The 19836-nt window shown below is 40.3% G+C and overlaps 1 long non-coding RNA gene across 1 annotated transcript in view; it reads right to left on the reverse strand.

Annotated features, from left to right (window-relative positions):
• Window positions 1-10702: 10702 nt before the first annotated feature.
• LOC139042733 (uncharacterized) overlaps window positions 10703-19836 on the reverse strand; it is a 51820-nt gene continuing 42686 nt past the window's right edge. The window contains exon 3 of the long non-coding RNA XR_011499799.1: window positions 10703-10926. This is a non-coding gene — a long non-coding RNA (uncharacterized lncRNA). The remainder of the gene's footprint in view (window positions 10927-19836) is intronic.

Below are 19836 nucleotides of genomic sequence, written 5' to 3' on the forward strand. Positions count from 1 at the left end.
GCGTCAGGATGTCATTAAAACCAAACAAAGTGGCAAGAAAAAGAAAAGTAAAAAAATGAAATGGCATAAGAAATAAGGGCAGAAAAATCTCTTGTCGTCGGTTTGTTTGTTACAGTTCTTCTCTTCCTATATGCTATGCAATCTAGAGATTTCCTTGAAGAGAGGGTCTCTTGTTTCTCCATTCATTAGCGCTGTGGGAAGGAGAGGATTCCATGAATGGTATTCTAACTGAATATTAGACCAAGACAGGGCTTGCTTTCCAACTCTAAAGAGAAGGTTTCAGATCCCCCCTCTACTTGGAAAACAAGTGCATATTTCCCCTTTAGATAATAGGTTATGTAAATCTTCTTAACGAAACCAAGAGTATCAGTTGAATACTGGTGACAGCGTTCTTTTAAAAATGTTCTTGTGGAGTCACCAAGGACAGGATAATTAAAACTCCTTGCAGAGCTTAGTTCTTTGACCTCTCGTTAGTTTCAGCATTATAAATTGCCATTTGTTAGCAGCCTAATTTGATTATTAGCCCCTCTGAGCTTACAGCATGCCTTCTGAAGAGTGGACTCTGCGTGACTCAGAATGCACGTGGCTGCTGCACGCCCGAGATGGAAAATGGAGGCGCAAATTGCCTTGCTTCTGTGTGTTCAGGAGTGAGTCATCCTAAAGTGGTTTAAACAAAGAGAAGGCCGTCCTTTCCAACATCCGCAGCTACGAGTTTAATAAAAGAAACTCAATGGGCAGTACGACTAGTTCATTCTGGAAGCAGTTTTATGAGGTGTCATGGAGGGAGGAGGAGAATGAGGGAATTTTGGTGCCTACAGTTTTATCATTAAAAAAAAAATTGGTGCGTCACATTACCTTTTGTCACCCCACATAGTGAAATAAAAACTGACTTTCTTCCTTAAGGTATTTCAACAAGAACTGGGGACTACCAGCACACTCATTCTTTGTCTCTCTGGGTAGGTACTCTGGTTTCAGCATTTTAATTAATTCCTTGATATTGCTACTAGGAGCCTTAGCAAGTGTAATCAGGCTTCTTGCTAAAGCCAATGCTCCTAAAACAACCTAACTTCTATTTTTTTGTTGTTGTTGTTTAGGTGAGTAAGCTAAGTTGTGAGAAAGTGGAAAAACACAAAGTAGGAATGTGGAAATTAACCACCCCTACTCTGTGTGCTTGCCAAATATAAGTAGCTGGAAAAATGGGTCCCATTGCTATCATCACACTCCAGAAGATCATTTGAGGCAAGCATAAAGTCTTCGACTGTCTCAAGTTTGAGATCATGAAGAGAATGAATTGAATTCAGAATTAAAGTTTGAAAAATGTAAAAGAACACATAATGATGATAATAATAACAACACCGTGGTGGATTCTCTCTTAGTGAACTTCCACTGAATCCGCTTGCTGGATTAATTGACACTCAGTAAGACCCGGTGCCCAATCGCCCTGGTACAGGAACTGCTGCTGGTTAGTGGTGTGGTTAGAAGTAGTGTGCTTAGCAGTGTCTCGTCTGCCCAGCTACTGCTTCAACCATTCGAGTTGCATGCTTACTGCAAATTAGTTGAGTTTGTTCCAAATCTATTTATGCCAGCTGTACATAATAATGTAATTATGTGATTTAATTAAATATTATGTAAACTGATGAAATATGAATGCAAAGTGAGTAGTTGCTTCAATGAAATCTAGGCTAAATGCCTTTGTAAAACTCCGTAAAGGCAGGGTGCTAAAAAAAATCTGTCAAATTAGGCATGGGTGAGAAAAAAATAAAAGAGGGAAATTGTAATAATTAAGAAGATTCTGCATTCAGATTGCTTCATGTGTTTTGTTTTTTTACTTCATTTTATGGACATTTTCAAACATATCTAAAATTAGAGAGTCTAGTATAATTAACATGATATCCTCATCACCTAGCTTCAACAATTATCCACACACGTCAATCTGGATTCAGCTATACCCCACCCACTCCCTCGCCACAATTATTTTGAAGCAAATCTCGGATATCATATCACTTCGCCTCATAGGTTTTTTTCAGTTCTCATTCCACTTTAAAGGAACCCAAACTGGAAATTATTATGGATGTGACATGTGCAAGCAAGATAGTGCGAAACTCCAAAAGTCAACCCATACGTAAGGAAAAGGCTAGGGGTAGAAAAAAAATCATAGAATCCGTGTATTGGGCCCTAGAAGGGTGAAGCTATCCACTAATCAACCTGTTATCAAAAAATATTTGTTAAAATATTTAAGATATGCAACATATTTTAATGATTGTTTCAATCGCTTTGATTAACCAATGAAGTATTGGGTCCTACTTGTTGGATTAGAGTGTTTTTAGCATAAAAATGATATTGATGATGACGTAATAAAATTGGCATGCCGTGGATGATTTACATGTCAAGGTTAGTATAAACCAATGACTTTGAAAGGCCATATTTTCCAGGTTTATTTCATTTGGAAAAAGAAAAACTCGTGGCTTTAAGGTTTATTTAATCTGAAAAGTCATGGCTTTGAAAGCAGCAAAGATATCATGTTTAATTGAGTTGCTTGTCCAAATCCAACGTCTTCTTTTATCACAGCCAGTCCTGTTCACCAGGATGGAATAGTTCAGTGGCTCTGCGCCCCACTCCCCCACTCCCAGACACACGTGATTGGACACACTGCAAGATGCTAATCCGTTGACTAACCAGTGCTCTTTTTCAAGAATTTGAAAGATACATAGACCTAGTTAGAAAATGGGCAGACGATTGACCTGAATGGCTGCTTGAGCCAAATTGGGTCATATGAAAGCAGAGGAAGTGAGTTGAGAGAGAAAGAGGAGGCGGAGAGGCAGAGATGAGAGAGGATTTTTTGAGACAGAGTGAACAACCATGGTTTCTGACTTAATAGGTAAATTTCCAGTTCCTGGGGTCCCCAACTAGGCTTTGTGGGTTGTCCTTGGATTTCCACGAGATTGTTTGTTGCAGACTTATACAAAATTTCTTTCTGTTTAAGCTTGCTTAAATAGATTCCTGTTCCTTGAAACCAACAATTATTGACTGAGAAACAGGATGACCTCTGATATACAGGGTGCAAGTAGAGAATCAAAAGGCACAGACAATAAAACACTGCATAGTTTAAACCAAATGTAGCATTAGGCTATATTTCTCACGGCAAGCTCCTGTGCATGTGCGTATACTTGTATGGCACTTACGTGTATGGGTATGGATGTATGACTTTAATATCCACTAATACCCATGCTATCTATGAAGCGCCCAGGGCTGTGCCAGCTTTAGATACTTGATTCACACATAATCCTATACAGGAAGAAAGAATAATCTGGTGGTAAATCCAGGCCTATGGAACAGGGCGAGGTTACATTATTTTATTCATGTTTTCACTGCTATGCTCCTTTGTTGTTTTAAAGTTGTTTATGAGCCTGAAAAAGAGAATTTTCTGTTTTTATTCTATTTCCTTCTACAGGAACCTATTCCAGGTTGGTATCAGAAGATAATGCTTTCCCAAACATTCATATTCAACTATCGGACATATTCAACACCTCCTACATGTCAAGCACTTTTGCATACTGATCTGATTTAACTCTTTCTGCAAACTGTGTTTTATACATGAGGAAATTGAAACTCAGAGGAACTGTGTCTTGTGTGAAGTTGCACGGCTAGTCAGTGACAGAATGAGATACTCTTTCTAGGGCAAGAAAGGGTGTCTCTTGCCTGAAAGAAAGCAGAATGGAAGACATTCTGAAAGCAGAATGGAATACATAGCTTAAAATAAGGCTATGGTGGCATTCTTCCATGATGAAGAAATAATTAATATTATAGATGAAATTCATTTAATTTAGCACTCTGTTAATTCATCCATCAGGCTATTAAATGGGAGTTTTGCTACTGAGTAAAATATGCTTTATGCAAGATGGAAAGGAGATGGTCACAGTCCTCTGCTCAACTTGTAAGAAGACACCTTGGTCCACATGGGTTTAATTTGGGTTTAGGTCATAAGTAAATTTGAATCATCCTTGATTTGCCTTTAGCTTCTTTTGCATTTATCACTGTTACCTACAATATACACTCTGCTTTCCTCATGAAAAGCCCTGAGTGGAAATGTCGGGGAGGATTTTGAATTTTGAATAAGAATTAGGAGGTATCCAGTGGAAGGAAATCTAGAAGCATCTTCAGGAAAGCTCTTTGGAACATTTTGCAAACAGCTCTCTGCAAGCATGTGTAGATACAGGGCCGCTCAGGTAGGTCTCTGCTTTTCTATGCATCTTCCTAGAGGAAATCACTTCCCTTGCTTGGAGCTCAGTTTATCCATTTGTAAATTGAGCAACTTGGTCTAAATGATCTCTATAAATCTCTCCTAACTCGATAGTTTTGCTTTCCATGAAATACACTCTCCAAAAGTGATAGCTCACTGAAACAGAATTATCTTATTCTTTTTCCTGTTAGAAAGTCACTTAATTGGATAGTAGTGCATTTCCTAGAAGCTGGTGAATCTAGTATTTGACAGATACCAGCCTAGTTTGTAGTGACATCTTATGTGGCTTCCCCTAGACATTACACAATCTGACATGACCCTTCCATACAGCTCATCTGGTCCAGAGGTTAAACGTGTTCATTTGCTTATTATCAGGGCCCTGTGCCCATGTCTGCCAACACTTCTAGCACTTGGGCAAAAACTAGAATTGCAGAGACGCTTGGCATTTCACCTGTTTGTTCTTGGCAGGACTGTTGTTTTCTCTGGCGATTTCATAAGCATTGTATGGTCTTTATTGAATGACTAAAATGTATTTATTTTCGGAGTATGACAGAGAACTATCAGTCTCCTTTAAAAAACGTGTGGGGAATAGTCTGTTCAGTTTCTAAGGGTGCCACTCATTCAAAAATACTAAGTGCGTTTAAAACAGAGAAGAATTCTTTGTCATGAAATGAAGGCAACTTCTAGAAAATTCCACATGGCCAACTTCTACTTTCCTTTAGGGAAATACACAGCCAACTCCCTCTCAACTCTACCTTAATCATCTAGCACAGGGCTTCCCCACAAATCCATTCGCTGTAGCTTTGCTCACTCTAATTTCTCTGTCCTCATAAATCTCCATTCAGAGTTAATGACAGAACTGAAGGAGAGTGGAGAGTCTGTCAGACGTGCTCATTTTTTCTTGGAGCTTTTACATAATGATGGTTCATTTTCTGAGTTCCGGAAAAAGTTAAAACAACAGGTTTTATTATCAATGGTATTTTCCTTCCCAGGGATAACACTTTAGGTTTCTGTGACACTCAAATTGATATCCCCTACTCCTGAAGCATTTTCCCTCTTTGTTTTTACATGAGTTGTCTTTTCTCAAACTGGTTTTTCTTGAATAAACCCTTGCTGTAACTCCCATGCTCTCTTTTATCTTGTCTAATAGTACATGTTTGATTATTTTGTTACATGACATCAGAAGGCTATATGACTCAACTCGTTCCTACTCACGTTCTGGAAAAAGCCTTCATCTTTCTAACTGGCTGCTGAAGCAACACTGCCGAGGGAAAAGTGGTTCTGACTTTATTCAGATAGTACTTTCTTGGATTGAACAGTTTTCTTAAATGTTTCTTTGGTGTCTTTTTTTTTTTTCTTTTTTACAATAGAAAGCAGCTAATAAAGAATGTTTCACTGTCTACTGCTCTGTCCACAGCCTCTCCTCTTTTTTTTTTTTTTTTTTTTGCTGAGGAAGATTGGTCCTGAGCTAACATCTGTGCCAGTCTTCCTCTGTTTTATCTGTGGGTCACCGCCACAGCATGGCTGCCACTGAGAGGTGCAGTTCCATGCCCGGGGACCAAACCTGGGCCTCCGAAGCAGAGCATGCTGAACTTAACCACTAGGCCATGGGGCCAGCCCCTCTCCTCACTTTTTAAGATGAGAGTTTTGAGTGAGGAACATGCTGGTTTATTGATCACATATAATTTTTCAATTGCTACTAAGAGATTGCACCCTACTAATCCTGTAGCGAATGGTGACATTTAGGACATGTATGGATGTGCTATAGCTTACATTTCTGACATTTTGATTCACATGTTTGTTTCAGTTATTGAGAACCTTGATGTGTTTTGAAAGGGCCAGAGAGTCACTTGTGATTTCAAAATTATTCCAGTCTTTTCCAGCTTATATCACATTCTAGACAATAGTAGAAATGACAGTGGAGGAAATAGCAGAGTAAAGGACTAGATGACCTCCTCTGTTTCTGTCACCTAGGAGTCTATGGAGAAACAACATATTTTTGTGAAGAGGTTATAAAGCATAGATTATCAAGCACTATCAGGAATTTGCAAAGTATATTAGAAACACTATATGTTAGAAAAAATTTGATAGAAATATATTTTAAGGAGAAAGGTCGCCCTTTAAACACTGCAATAATACAGCTTGTTAGAAAGAGTCAAGTCTTTACCCACACGAGTTGAATAGTCACTGACCAGTTGTTGGACTGAATTGGCTAGTTATTTCCATCACTACTGTTCAGTTGACGCCGGATTCTTCCATCGACTCAGAATGAACACCTCCGGATGTTATTTCTAACACTGGAAGAGTTACCACGCTATGCCCTGCTGCTAATTTTTTCCATTTTTGCTATAAGCAAAATACAGTGTTCATTAATCACTGCAGTGCAGGCAAAGCCCTCAGTGTGGCTGAATGGAATCAGCGGAAACAGACACTTCTGGGGCACGAAATTGCATGAAACAAAATGTTTGGGATTTTTGTCTTCTTCCCAAGTGAAACCACCTCAGCGTTAAAGTATAAACTCGGGCACAAAACCAAGCTTCCGCCACAGCACATCCCTTGTTGTAACTCAGATATGAAGTCCCCTGGCTCCTGAGTACCGCGTCAGGATGGCAAGCAATTCTCTGCCACTCCCTGGCGTGTATGGAACCATTTGCTTACCTCTAGTGCGGGAGCTCATTTGATGGCTCCTACAGACCCTAGGGCCCTTCAGGAAGAACAGTAGACAAGACCGCAATGGGAAGTGTGAGAACTCAATGGCCAGCCCAGCCGTACAGGGTGGTTCAGGGAAAGGAACTCGGAGATGTTTGTTTTTTCCTTCTCCTCGTGTATTCATTTGGTGATAGTCTGTGATCTGAACCTGTCATTCGAATCTACCAGATCAGAAGGATGTACAAACTGTAGGGACACTCCACATCTCATCGTGGGTGGGTGAGGCAGGAATATATGTGCATGTACCCCGAGTTCTTCCCACAGACCGTGAAATTGCAATTGTGGATGTGGATGTTTCTTTTACAGAGCTTTTTCTCCATGTGTGGCCACAGTATCCTTTCTGAACCATTCTGACCTCAACTTTCAGTCAGACTGATCAGCTATTGTTCTGCCCAATGACAGGAACAGACTTTTCCATGTCTGCTGCTGTGAGACAGGAGCTCAGCTAATTAGTTCTGCTCAAAGTTACAACTGATGTGGTTCTATAGTGGTTTTGTCTTTATGTGTATAGAAATAGCCTATATCTAGTTTCTTTGTGTTGCTTATTACACAAGCTTGGGTCACAAGCTACTAGGCTTTGAGAAATTTGTCTTTTATTTGAATCATGAACTGTGCCTGTTATTTGATTATAACTATGCCTGTTATTGGCTGCATATCACAGCAAATATAAGTTCAGCAGTGGTTCCAATTGAGCCTAACTGGCATTCAGGCACACCTGGGTGCCTCTGATTAGCTGTAGAGCAATCCGCGGGGTCCATTTACATGGGTTTAGTCACTTGGGGAGAAGAGGTCTAAGAGAAGGCAAAGAGGAGAGTGAAAAGAGAGAGAGGAGGAGGAGGAGGTAAGGAAATGGCAGGGAGAGTCTTGTAAGTGGGCACTTGGTTGGCAAAGATGAGATGGGGAAGAAAGGATGGGAAGGATCAGTGTCTGTCCCCTGATCTATTCCCAAAGACTTCTCTGTGAGGTTTTGTTTTTTTCTTCTTCTCTCCAAAGCCCCCCAGTGCATAGTTGTATATTCTAGTTGCAGGCCCTTTTGGTTGTGCTATGTGAGATGCCACCTCAGCATGGCCTGATGCGTGGTGCTAGGTCTGTGCCCAGGATCCGAACTGGAGAAACCCTGGGCTGCCAATGTGGAGAGCACGGACTTAACCACTAGGCCATGCGGCCGGCCCCTGTCTGAACTTTTTGAATAGAGGCATGGCAAGCAGAAGCAGAAAGACCTGTATTTACAAAGGACTTCTGAGACACACGATGTGGTATGCCATGGTCAGGCTTCAAGGAGCTTTAATGATTCTGGAAGCAATAGAACACAGAAGTACACAACTTTGGTATGGTGAGGATTTCATTACTAGTGTTGAGGGGATCCTTGGGTGCTGATGTGGGCCCTCTCTCAGGCTACAATCATACAACGGGCAACAAGTTCATGGTGTTTGACTCCCCTCACCTTGCAGATCTCTCCTCCCGTATAAGATCCATGCGCCACTGGTTTTCTTGCACTTCCACAAGAAACCTGGGCAGCACCTGGGAGCTGCATCATTTGTAATCATATCTGGTGTATATCCCTTTCCATTTTGTTTGCTGGTTCAGTAATAACACAAAGTGAAAGTTTCCTTGAATGAAGTCTAAGTTATCATTGTCTCCAGTCTGTAATGGCCCAACCGTTGTGGTCAGATGATCAAACGTGACACAAAATATAGGAAAAGGACATCCCGTGTGGACCCAGTGTGGCCTCAGCTCAATGAGAATTGGAGGAATTACAGCATCTCTTTGGCACCCCTATGGTATGCAGCTTCAGAAGCAGCAGGAGAACATGGCATAGCCATGGGGGGAACCATGGCAAGGAGCAGTTAGGTCACGGCAAGATGCCACCCTCAAGTAGCTATAGGGCAGCTCACATTAATGAGAGAAATGGAGGTGTCCCGAAAAGAGAATATGGCAGAACTCTGTAAGATCACAGGAGATACCCCTAAGGATGTTCCTAAATGGCTTGGTAAGGCTTGATGTGGAGGACAGGAAGGCTACCCATACCCTCTTCATTATCTATTATTTAACCTACTCTTACTGTTACCCCTCCACCCTTCCTGAAATAATATCCCTTATCTTTATTTAGCCTTTGCAGTTTACAAAGTGCTTTCACGTACATTCACTCATTTAATACTGAGAGCAAGCCTGTGATGTAGAATAGTGTTAGAATTATTACACAGATAAAGAAATCTATGATCTGGAGAGCTGAAAACATTTTCGCAAAGTAACATCTCTAGAGAGTTGATGAACTAGGTATGGAACTCAAGTCTTCTGTGGTAGACAGAATAATGGCCCCCAAAGATGTCGGTGTCCTAATCCCCGAAACCTATGAATAAGTCAGCCTACATGTCAAAAAAGACTTTGCAGATGTGAAAAGGATTAAGGATCTGGAAATGGGGCGGTTATTCTGGCTTATCCAGGTGGGCCCAAACTAATGACACGAATTCTTAAAATCAGAGAACTTTTTCCTGCAGAGATCAGAAAGAGATGTGACAACGAAGAAGGGTGAGAGAGGGACTTGACTGGTTTTGAAATTGGAGGTGAGGGCAAGAAGCCGAGGACTGCAGGTGACCTTCAGGAGCTGGAAAAGATAAGGAAACGGATTCTCCCTATATTCATTTCCTATTCTGCTTTGACAAATTACCACAAACTTAATGGCTTAAAGCAACACAAATTCGTTATCTTACAATTCTGGAAGCCAGAAGTCCACAATGGGTCTTACAGGCTAAAATCAAGATGTCGGCAGACCTGCATTCCTGCTGGAGGCTTTAGGAGCAAATCTGATTCCTTGCCTATTCAAGCTTCTAGAAGCCACCTGCATTCCTTGGCTCATGGTCCCCCTTCCTCCATTTTTAAAGGGCATCACTCCAACCTGTTTCTGTCATCGCATCTCTCCCTCTCTCTCCCTGACTTCTGCTTCCATGATAAGGATCTTTGTGATTATATTGGGCCTACCCGGATAATCCAGAATAATCTCCAGAAAGGAATATGGTCCTGCTGACATCTTGATTTTAGCCCAGTGAGATCCATGTCAAGTTTCTGACCTACACAACCGTACGAGAATACATTTGTGTAGATTAAGCCACTAAGTTTGTGGTCATTTGTTACAACAGCAGTAGAAAGCTGATATACCTTCTAATTCTCACACCAGGGAGCTAAAGCATCATGTCACAGCTTTGGTGCACTTTGAGGAGTATCATCTTGGTATCTACTAGTTAGTTCAGGCTGGACCTTGGGCTTTTTGAATGCAGCAGTTTTCTTTCTCGTCAAGAATCTTAGAGGGCTTTGTTATCATTTTGAATTTGTATCACATTGCACATGCTCATAGATTTTTACTTACATATCATGTGTATCCTTAGTCCCATTTTATAGACGACTGAGCTGAAGCACTGATGTTAGTAATTAGAAACATAGCACTCATTTCCCCAGCTTGCTACTTAATATTCTGAGTCATGCTCTACCCTGTCATAAAACTCTATACGTACAACTAAAGAAAATTACAGTGGACAAGGATTTTGGTGGAGAAAATAATCTAAGAGATTGAAGACAGGAAAAAAATGTAGAGGGACCGGAAGTGTGTAAAGTGAGGTGTGTGTCCTCTGTTTACCAACTACATTTCTTTTTCTCTTTGGTAGTTAACCCTGCTTGTTTCATAAATGACATAAAATGTAAAGAAAAGATGAAGAAGAATTAGAGAAAATCATAATTTTAATGTGAAAAAGACTCAATAGTTAAAATGATAGGTTTTTATGTTTGGGTTTCAGATGCATTTATACAAGCATTGATTTACAAGTCAGTTGTGCCACAAGTTTACAAGTCCCAAAATAGCTAGTCAGCAATCTGGAAGCTGTCGCCCTGTCTCACCACATCCCGAGGATAAAGATTCAGTAGTCGCAGTCTAACTGACGAAACTGTTGCTGCTGAAGGTGGAATACAATAGTTCCTACTCTCTCCTAGGAAGAAAAAAAGATGCATTTGTGAGTGAATAAAACAGATAGATCTCAGAGGCACGCAAGAAAGATCTGGGGGCAAATGAGATTTGTTTCCTATGTTGTCATTCTCTGGACCCACACAAGATTACCTGGAAGAGTTCAGACAGAAGAAGCAAAATGGCCCTAATATACACAAGCTCGTGAATTCATTGCAACTGATTGTCAAGAATTTACTACTCTTGAAAGCAGCTTGTCAAATTCCTTTTAGGAGTAGACAAGCTCCACCCTAAGGGCTGGTCAGATGAAACAGAAAGACAAGTAGATGAGCCAGTCCAACACTTACTATCAGCTTCACACAACCCCTCATGACAAGGTCAACTGTAGGTATGCTTGCAGAAAGCTTTTGTGCTCCCAAATCTATCATCGTCATCGCCATTCTACAGATGGGAAAGCTGAAGTGAGGGAGTTACACCTATGAGGGTAGTCACTGATGGAGCTGGGCCTTGAACCCAGGTCTTCTTGGCTCCCACTTCACTGCTCTGCTGGCTGTTCTCCAGGGAAAGCGTTCGTGGAATTGAGCAATGCAGTGACTTTAACTGAGGGAAATAAGGTTAACAGCGATGATATATAAATAGATTTGTGTGTGTGTGTGTGCAGGAGCAAAACGCTGAGATTCTACCACCTTCTACTGAGTAGGAACTTTTCCCCTGAGCTGTTAAAGGGTTACTTCTGAGTGGGCTGCTGGGTGTTAAGTGCTTCACATCTTTCACATCATCATTCTTTCACTGCAAAAAAAAAAAAAAAAGAAAAGAAAACCACAAAAAAACTAACACATTCGAGTAAAAAGAATTTCCCAGTAAATTATTTTCCTGGGCAAGAAAGTTTTAAAAGGAATTCTATTTCTCATTTGAAATTAGGATGAATGTCAGCACCAGTCAATCTGTAAAACTTTTTATTTTGAAGTTATGTCAAACTTACAGGAAAATTGCAAGAACAATATAGAAAACTTCTAATTGCCCTTTGCCCTTCACTAATATTTAATAATTTGCCTCATTTTTTTATTATTCTCTTTGTCTCTGCCTTCTCTGTTTATCTGTCTGTCTCTTTCTATATATATATACACACACACACATTTACGTAAACATTTTTTTCTGAACTATTTCAGGATATGCCTCATAAACCCTTAACTACTCTGTGTGTCTTTCCTAAGGACAGGAAATTCTCTTATATAAGCACAATGTAGTTATCAAATTCAGGAAATTTAACATTGATAAAGTCATTTTATCTAACCTATGCTCTATGTTCTACTTTGGTCAGCTTACTCATTCATGTCCACTTACAGCATTTTCCCCTCCTGTGCAGAATTCAGTCTAATCTCACGTATTGCATTTAGTTGTCACACCTCTTTAGTTTTTAATCTGGAGCAGTTCCTGAGCCTTACATTTTTTCCGTGATATTGGCATTTTTTACAGAATGCAGTTCAGTTTCTATAGAATTTGTTCTTCAAAGTGTCCTTCAATGTAGGTTCCTCTGATGTTTACTCATAGTTGGATTCAAGTGAGACCTCTCTACACACTACAGAATTAGTGTTGTCCGTTTCCAGGAAGCACATGCAGAGACATACATTGTCTGCCCTTCACCAATGAGGTCCATTTTGATCACCGATGCATGTATCGTCCATTTTCTCCCCTGTATAGTTACTATTTCCCCCTTGCTAAAGAAACTGCAGGGAGACATTTTAAGACCATGCAAATATCCTGTTTCTCATCCATCCTCCTACCTCACATTTAGCATCAACTGATGATTCTTGCCTGAACCAATCTTTACTGTGATGGTTACAAAATGCTGCTTTTCTAAATCCACCACTCCCTCCACACTTATTATTAACATTCTGTCTATTTCCCTCTCTGTCTTTCTCTGTCTCTCTGTCTCTTTATTTGTCATCACCATAGACTAATGGATTACTAATTTAGTCAATGAGTTATTATTCATTACCTTCTTTATTTATTTTGATGTTCAAATTGTGCCACATTTGCTCAAGGGGGTCCCTTTCAAGCTGATTATTTCAAAATCTGCCTCATTTTTCTTTTTAGTACTTTCTTATTTTCTAGTAAAGCAAGATACATCCTCCAGGCTCATCTTACACCTTTTCTCTCTTAGCCCTGGCATCAGCCGTTTCTCTAAGGAGTCATAGTTTCTTTTAATGGGGAATGATACTTAGAAACCAAGATCTAGACACTGAATATGCTTATTGCTAATGTGGTATCATTGCTAAGGTATCATATTCATACCTCCAATCCTAATCTTGTCTTTCCCCATTTGTTATTTGTATTTCTCCTTTTCCACAGCGAGAACCCTGACTTTCTACAACATCAGCACATTTGCTCTCTTGCTCAATCCTACAGTGCATATCAATGATTTGAGGACTTTTATTATAGTGAACAAACATACTAAGAAGAGCTCCAGGCAAATTTTGGTCCCACGTTTCAGATAGGAGTATTCTCACTAGAATTCTGAAAGTAGTTGGATGAAGAAAGCAGGATCTAAATCATCACTTGGCTAGGACAGTATCAAGCCTCACATCTCTGCTTTATTAAAGTGGCAGGCCCCTTGGGAAAGTAGTCACCCATGTGACACTTAGTAACATTTCATGCCAGTCCTTTAATTAATAAAAGTTGAATTGTACACTTTAAAATCTGTTAAGAGGGTAGACGTCATGTTATGTGTTCTTACCATAATAAAATAAAAATTTAAAAAGTCCTTATATGACAAAGAAACTTTGGGAAATGTTGTACCTCTTAAGTGCTATTTGGATGTCCAACTACTGAGCATTCATAACTTTTATGGGGAAGAGCCAGGAAAGATTAAGCTTTGAAAAATGAAAAAAGACAAAGAAAACCTATTCCAAATTCAAATAATCAAATGAGGGCAGAGTACTCTGGAACAGCCAAAGTTGGGACAGGAATATTACCTCAAAAAAACAATCTTATAGGGGCTGGCCCTGTAGCCGAGAGGTTAAGTTCACGCACTCTGCTTCGGCGGCCCAAGGCTTTGCTGGTTTCGATCCTGGCCACGGACCTAGCACCACTCATCAAGCCACGCTGAGGCGGCATCCCACATGGCACAACTGGAAGGACTCACAACTAGAATATACAACTATGTACTGGGGGGCTTTGGGGAGAAGACGAAAAAAAAAAAGATTGGCAACAGATGTTAGCTCAGGTGCCAATCTTTAAAACAAAACAAAACAAAAAAACACAATCTTGTAAAAAACTCTGGGCTCTCCCTTTGAAATGCAGAATATTGCAATATATGAATGCAAAGTAAAACAACAAAAGAAACAAACAAATCCATGGGCTCCATTACCAGAAGAATACTCCAGTTTTGCATGAAAACTCAGAGAGGTTTCTGAATCCTTGACACTACCTATATATATAGTTCTATATAGTTCTATAGAATGCCTCAGCTCGTATTCCTTTGGATTACTGGGTGTATGGAATACAAAACTTAACAAGTTTCATGATGTGCTTTCTGGGTCAGAATTCCCGAATGTCCTTAGTACCACTGAATCATGTATTTACTGTGTGAAAAGACCTTGGACAGTATTTACTCCAATGCCTCTTCTTTCACATGGAGAAACTAAAGTCTACAGAAAGGAGACGACTTATCCAAGAGCAGAAAGCCTGTCGGGGAAAGAGCCTGGAGGGTTTTTGTTGTGGAAGGGAATTCAGATACAGGCTGGATGGTTGGACTGAATGGTTTTATGTTCCATTTCAATCCTGGAATTCTGTGAGTTTGTTTTCTGATCACCAGTGTGGTGATCTTTCTACTCTACCCTCAGGGGTCATTAGGTTGGAGGGATGGAAAGGGAGCTAGGGACCGCAGCTCTACTTTTTGCTATTTTATATATTGATCTTCCGGGAAAGACTTTTCTGGAAGAAAGAGGTTTGGGAACCATAGCATGATTCAGTTGTAACGCTATCCAGGACTGCATTACAGTTGGAAGTGCTTGCCATACGCGAGTAAATCTTTCAAAACATTGAAGTGTCTTTGCAGCTAGGAAATCTGATGAGGGCCAGAATTTGGCTGAGAATGCTTGTCAACTTTTGGCAGCCTCGTCACTTCTGGCTCTAGTATGTTTCTCTCTACGGCCAACCAACTCTGGTCAGACAGCCCACTAACGTTTGTAATAATTTCTGAAATTCTTCTGAGCAGTACAGCCTATTACTCTTTCTTGCAATGGTGTGTAGAGCTGGGAAATTAGTTGTTCTTAGGAGAGAGCCATGCAAGCACTTCTTCAACAAGATAGAGTGTAGCTAGGGGTCTACTTTAGAGTGTGATGCCAACTCTCAGATGACGTGATAGCTGTTTTTCAACAATTCAACTAACGTTAATTACTCTTGTGAGTCTTTATTCAGAATAGTCTTTCCATTACTACCAAGCAGAATGACAGCAAGTGTGCACACTTACGAGTCCAAGTAATAGCTGCTAAGATATCTTCTGCACATATTACCCACTCTCTGCCTTCCAAGTGTACAAATGTTCCACATAATGGCTTGAGATACTGAAGACGTATTAGCTTATAGAATGTAACATACAAAGATGACTATCAGTTTACTGGTAAGTTCACCCACCCCCCCAAAAATGCCACTATGACAAAAGGATCTTTGTGGCCTCTACTAATTCCCTTAGGTCTTTCCAGAAATATTTAATGTCTGTATGTATTAGACACTATGTTTGACATTGGGCAAACAGTGGTAAAAAAGACCTACAGACGCCCTCATGTTTTGGTGTTTAGAGTGCATTGGGGTACACATATGTAAACAGGTAAAATAAAAATAGGCTAAGATAAGGGGAGAGTTAAGAAATAAGTGGGACCTAATCCAGTTATGGAAATCTTAGAAATGACATTTAAACTGAGATCAGAAGGATGAAGAATTAAACAGGGGAGGAGGACTTGGAGAGAATGTTTTCTGAAACAAGAAGAGCATAGGGAAATGCACAGAGGAGAGAAAAACAGCATGTAATGGGGCTACAATAGCACAGTTTAGAGTGTAAGTTTGTAAGAAGTAATGAACATGGCTGGATTGTAGATCAGCTCCCCTGAGGGCAGTAACCTTGTCTGTTTCGCTCAAGATAGCCTCACCATTATCTACCACAGTTCTTGTCACATAGTAAAAATTAAAAAAAAATTTGTTGAATAATATTAACCACCACCACAAAGATAGCAGTTATTTACTTATTATGAGACAGAAAGCATTCTAAAATGCTTTAGTCATGTGCAATTTTATTAAATTCTCACAACAATATGATGAGGCATTTATTATTATAATTATTATTATGCTCACTTTACAGATAAGGAAACAGAAGCTCAGCAAGGTTAACCGAATAGCCCCAAATCACCCAGCTAGTGATTGGCAGATACAAGGTTTAAACTCAGGCAATCTCGGACTCGCCTGATTCTAAGTGTCTAGATTCTGTGTTAAAGAGTTTTGAATTTCCCTTAATGCAATGAGAAACCAATGAAAGATTTAGTGCTTGGAATTTTACCAAGATGACTCTGGCAGCAATGTGCAAAATGAATTTAAATGGGAGCAAGTCTAGCGGTAAGGAGACAAGTTATGAAGGTATTGTGATAATCCGTGAAATGATAGTGGCTTGGACTATGGTGTTGGCAGTGCAGATGGAGAGAGAGAGCCTGATCCCACAGAGAGAGAGAGAATTGATAGGGCTTGATAGGTGATTGAATGGAGGTGTCAATGAGGGAGACAAAGGAATCAAAGAAGACTTTCAGTTTTCTGGCCGTTGCAGAATTGCAATTGGATATTTGGTGGTGCAACTCACTGAGACAGAGAACAGGAGGAGGAGGAGGAGCAGGTTTGAGATGGTAGGTGGGAAGATGCCAATTAATTTTTGGCATGATGGGTGTGAGATCTTTGAGCTCTTTGAGGGGTATTCAAGTGGACACACCCGATAGACATTTCGATAGACTTGCCTCATGTGTAGAGAAGAGATCAAGGACAGAGACAGACATGTGAGGGGTACTAACATACAGCTTACACTTGCAGCCAATGGAGGCAATTGTAACCTTGTTGGGAAATTGTGTACACTGACAAAAGCAGAAAATTTATGACAGAGCCCAAATAAACACCAACATCTAAGTGACACATAGAGGAAAAAGAGCCTGTAAAAAAGATTGGGGGGGGGGGGGTAGAAGGGAACCTGGAGCATGAGTGTAAGGGAAGCTGAGGGAAAAGAATTTCCCAAGAAGGAAATGGTCAACAGTGTCAAATATTACTGAAACATGAGAACTAAAAATCTTCCACTGTGTTTAGCAACAAGCATGTCTTTGATGACCTCAGAGAAATGAATTTCACTGTGAAGGTGTGTGTGGGGTTTAGGAGAGAGGTAAAAGTCATATTCCAGTGTGTTACAGGGTAAGTTACACATAAGGAAACCAAATAAAAGTCCTAGAAGCAAATGCTAGTTGTTGCCATGGAAGCAAAATCCAGGAACGCTGGGGGATTTGGGGTGGAAAGAGAATTCAGGAGTCCTAATGATTGTTAATTAGTTTAACAGAATGGACTTAGAAGTAGATGGCATGAAGAGGAGCATGAGGTAGTATGAGGATGGGGGAAGAAGGCCAGGAAGTTGTAGGGAATCTCAAAATACATGTGGTTCATTGATTAAATTGGATTTGGACCAAAAATCAATCAGTGAATACTCAGTGCTCTGAAAGAATCTCGCTGTTCTAATTTCACTTGAGCTGAACTGCCTGGATATCTCTCGAAGTAATGATTAGAGTGAGGCTGGTGTTGCCATAGGGCCCTGGTAGCTCTAGCTAGTTCTTGTTCTCCTGAATCCCAAGGAGAAAACCCACACCGTGCACATCTGTGTCCTGGTTTCAGAACTTTATATCACTCATTGGGCTAGGAAGCAGTCAGTCGTCCCCAAGGACAGGAGCAGTTCCTTGTGTTATTAGATTTTTAGGCCTTTCAGGACTCCTGGAATTTCTTTTATTGTGTGGAAGCCTGAGATTTTCTATTTTCCAGACTTACTGAGCAGTTCTCTGCCCAAGATTGACGGCATAGATCTTCTGGAACACAACAATGGATTAACTGTAAAAATGGGCTTAGGAGTTAGTCCCAAATAGGAGTCTCAGGTACACCACTTGGAGAAGTGCAAACAAATAGACTGAACCATAAAGGCAAAAATTGATAAACTGGATTTTCTTAAAATGAGTATTTCAGGGCCAGCCCCAGTGGCCTAGTGGTCAAGTTCCAATGTGCTCCGCTTTGGCTGCCCAAGTTCAATTCCTGGGTGTGGACCTACACCACTTGTCTGTCAGTGGCCAACTGTGGCAACAGCTCACATACAAAAAGAGGAAGATTGGTAGTGGACGTTTGCTCAGGGCAAATCTTCCTCAGCAAAAAAAAAAAAAAAAAGAGTATTTCATATAATTATGAATATGATTATATTTAGATCTACCATTTTATTATTTTCTATGGATCCTCTCTGTTATTGGTGCCTCTATTCCTTTTTTGCTGTCTTCTTTTGGATTATTTGAATATTTTCAAGCTCTGTTTTGATTTAGCTATTAGTTTTTTAGCTATGTGCCTTTATATTATTTTTAAGTGGTTATCCCAGAGATTACAACATACATCCTTAACTTCTCAGTCTACCTAGAGTTAGTATTATACCACTTCATGAAAAATGTAGAAACTTGAAACCACATAGGTCCATTAACCTCCCCTCCACCATCCACTGTGTTATGGCTGTTATAAGTACTACATTTACATACATTATAAACCCCACAAGACAATGCTATAATTTTTGCTTTAAGTAGTCATATGTATTTTAAACAAATTAAGAGAAAAATACGGTCTTTTATATTTACCGACATATATGCTAGCCTTGAGGAACATGTAATGGCTTGTAGAGAAGCAGGAGCTGGCAAAGGAAACTGACAAAAAGCAGCTAGAAGTGTAGGAAGAAAATCAGGCATGTGTAGTCTAAGGGAAGTCAGGGGAGGAGAATGTTTCAAGAAGAAGGGAGTGATTAACAGTGTCAAAAGGTACTTAAAAGCCAAATAGGAGGAATGAAAACTGTGCTAGATTTGGGTACATGGAGGTAAAGGAGGTAGTAAAAGCTGATTTGGTAGAGTGAGGTGGGTGTAAATCAAATTGACACAGTTGAGTGAGCAGCGGGGGAGAGGAAATAGAAATGGGGAAGTTGGACAACTCTTTTGAGAAATCGTAGTGAAGAAGGGGAGAAGAGATAGGTTCATTGCTGGAGGGGGATGTGACATCAAGTGAAGGTTTCAGTTGTTTTAATCGGACAGGCTGAGAATATATGAAAGTCAGTAGGCAGCATTAAGTTGAAAGGTGAGGTTAAATATATAGAACAGAGAAAGTGAAGTTAATGGTATAAGATTCCTGTAAAGATGGAGAGAGAGGATACAAAACACAGGAGAAGTGTTGGCTCTGAAAGATGATAGGATGTGCACAGAGGTAGGGTGGGATGTTTGATGTTGGGAAGATGTTGGAGTTGACATACGGTAGCTTTTGTTGCTCTGAAAAGTAGGAGGTGATATCACCCTCTGTGAGCGAGGGGAGAGGAGGGTAATGTTGGAGGTTGAAGGCGAATGGAGAAGGTCTGGAATAGCAGTTGTGAGTGGAGAATGAGCGGACCAGAGAGATGTAATAAGCCCTTAGACCCTGTTCAATATGTTTTACTATGTAAGTTATTAGGAGACACATTGATTTTGGCTTTAGTTTTAGAAGAAGCTGGGCGATTGATTACTTTACAGAAAGCAATGTGACTATCAAGTGGCCTGCATCCTTGTAGTGGTGCTATGGCATAATAGACATGATGGGTCTGGAGTCACATGGCCTGGGTTTCAGTCCCGGTGCTACCCCTTACTACTCAACT

The sequence above is a fragment of the Equus asinus genome, chromosome X, assembly GCF_041296235.1.
Source record: "Equus asinus isolate D_3611 breed Donkey chromosome X, EquAss-T2T_v2, whole genome shotgun sequence".
Classification (NCBI taxonomy): Eukaryota; Metazoa; Chordata; class Mammalia; order Perissodactyla; family Equidae; genus Equus; species Equus asinus.